The sequence below is a fragment of the Schistocerca serialis genome, unplaced genomic scaffold, assembly GCF_023864345.2.
Source record: "Schistocerca serialis cubense isolate TAMUIC-IGC-003099 unplaced genomic scaffold, iqSchSeri2.2 HiC_scaffold_1233, whole genome shotgun sequence".
NCBI classification, from domain to species: Eukaryota; Metazoa; Arthropoda; class Insecta; order Orthoptera; family Acrididae; genus Schistocerca; species Schistocerca serialis.
In genome coordinates this window covers 25,001-27,500 of record NW_026047440.1, presented here as the reverse complement: position 1 = coordinate 27,500, position 2,500 = coordinate 25,001, and the positions used below count along the sequence as shown (strand labels likewise).

General features: G+C 60.8%; 1 pseudogene; it reads left to right on the top strand.

Annotated features, from left to right (window-relative positions):
- Positions 1 to 2,500, top strand: part of LOC126436252 (large subunit ribosomal RNA) — a 7,736-nt pseudogene that overhangs the window by 991 nt on the left and 4,245 nt on the right.

Genomic DNA, 2,500 nt, shown 5'->3' with positions numbered 1-2,500 from the left:
TAATGAAAGTGAAGGTCTCGCCTTGCGCGGGCCGAGGGAGGATGGGGCTTCCCCGCCCTTCACGGGGCGGCGGCCTCCGCACTCCCGGGGCGTCTCGTCCTCATTGCGAGGTGAGGCGCACCTAGAGCGTACACGTTGGGACCCGAAAGATGGTGAACTATGCCTGGCCAGGACGAAGTCAGGGGAAACCCTGATGGAGGTCCGTAGCGATTCTGACGTGCAAATCGATCGTCGGAGCTGGGTATAGGGGCGAAAGACTAATCGAACCATCTAGTAGCTGGTTCCCTCCGAAGTTTCCCTCAGGATAGCTGGTGCTCGTACGAGTCTCATCCGGTAAAGCGAATGATTAGAGGCCTTGGGGCCGAAACGACCTCAACCTATTCTCAAACTTTAAATGGGTGAGATCTCCGGCTTGCTTGATATGCTGAAGCCGCGAGCAAACGACTCGGATCGGAGTGCCAAGTGGGCCACTTTTGGTAAGCAGAACTGGCGCTGTGGGATGAACCAAACGCCGAGTTAAGGCGCCCGAATCGACGCTCATGGGAAACCATGAAAGGCGTTGGTTGCTTAAGACAGCAGGACGGTGGCCATGGAAGTCGGAATCCGCTAAGGAGTGTGTAACAACTCACCTGCCGAAGCAACTAGCCCTGAAAATGGATGGCGCTGAAGCGTCGTGCCTATACTCGGCCGTCAGTCTGGCAGTCATGGCCGGTCCTTGCGGCCGGCCGCGAAGCCCTGACGAGTAGGAGGGTCGCGGCGGTGGGCGCAGAAGGGTCTGGGCGTGAGCCTGCCTGGAGCCGCCGTCGGTGCAGATCTTGGTGGTAGTAGCAAATACTCCAGCGAGGCCCTGGAGGGCTGACGCGGAGAAGGGTTTCGTGTGAACAGCCGTTGCACACGAGTCAGTCGATCCTAAGCCCTAGGAGAAATCCGATGTTGATGGGGGCCGTCATAGCATGATGCACTTTGTGCTGGCCCCCGTTGGGCGAAAGGGAATCCGGTTCCTATTCCGGAACCCGGCAGCGGAACCGATACAAGTCGGGCCCCTCTTTTAGAGATGCTCGTCGGGGTAACCCAAAAGGACCCGGAGACGCCGTCGGGAGATCGGGGAAGAGTTTTCTTTTCTGCATGAGCGTTCGAGTTCCCTGGAATCCTCTAGCAGGGAGATAGGGTTTGGAACGCGAAGAGCACCGCAGTTGCGGCGGTGTCCCGATCTTCCCCTCGGACCTTGAAAATCCGGGAGAGGGCCACGTGGAGGTGTCGCGCCGGTTCGTACCCATATCCGCAGCAGGTCTCCAAGGTGAAGAGCCTCTAGTCGATAGAATAATGTAGGTAAGGGAAGTCGGCAAATTGGATCCGTAACTTCGGGATAAGGATTGGCTCTGAGGATCGGGGCGTGTCGGGCTTGGTCGGGAAGTGGGTCAGCGCTAACGTGCCGGGCCTGGGCGAGGTGAGTGCCGTAGGGGTGCCGGTAAGTGCGGGCGTTTAGCGCGGGCGTGGTCTGCTCTCGCCGTTGGTCGGCCTCGTGCTGGCCGGTGGTGCAGGATGCGCGCGCCTGCGCGGCGTTCGCGCCCCGGTGCTTCAACCTGCGTGCAGGATCCGAGCTCGGTCCCGTGCCTTGGCCTCCCACGGATCTTCCTTGCTGCGAGGCCGCGTCCGCCTTAGCGTGCTCCTCCGGGGGCGCGCGGGTGCGCGGATTCTCTTCGGCCGCCATTCAACGATCAACTCAGAACTGGCACGGACTGGGGGAATCCGACTGTCTAATTAAAACAAAGCATTGCGATGGCCCTAGCGGGTGTTGACGCAATGTGATTTCTGCCCAGTGCTCTGAATGTCAACGTGAAGAAATTCAAGCAAGCGCGGGTAAACGGCGGGAGTAACTATGACTCTCTTGGCTTGGGGGGGTTACCAGCCCCCCCTCGCACTATCCCTTTTTTAGTTGGGGGCAGTAATCAGAGAAAAAGTGGTGGCCCTTCCGCTGAAGGTGCCACCCCAACTCCCCCAGCACCTAGCCGGCCAACCGGCCGTGCCGAAAATCTTGTAACTTTTGCAGCAGTATACGCCTGTAGTGAGTGCCACCGCAGCTTCACCACCAAGAACGGTCTCGGGGTCCATCGCCGCCGCCAACACCTTGCGGCCGCCAACGCGGAGATCGTCACGGAGAGGCATCGCGCGAGGTGGACGGAGGAAGAAGTCCTGTCGCTCGCCAAGGCAGAGGCCGAATTGTTCCTCGAGAGGGACGCCCGGTTCTTCTTTGTAAATCAAGAGCTCATCAGGATGTTCCCCGACCGAACGCTTGAGGCAATCAAGTGCCGACGGCGGCAAGCTGCCCACAAGCAGCTTGTCCGCCAATTCATGGAGGCGCTTGAGATCGGTCGGGGGGAAGAGCCGGCGTCCCGCCGGGGAGCAGCGAGCCCGCTGCCTGACGCGGGCGAGGCCGCTGCGCCGCCCGTCGACGCAGCCGAGGACTTCGCGGCCGACACCACCGGGCCGCCGCCGGAGG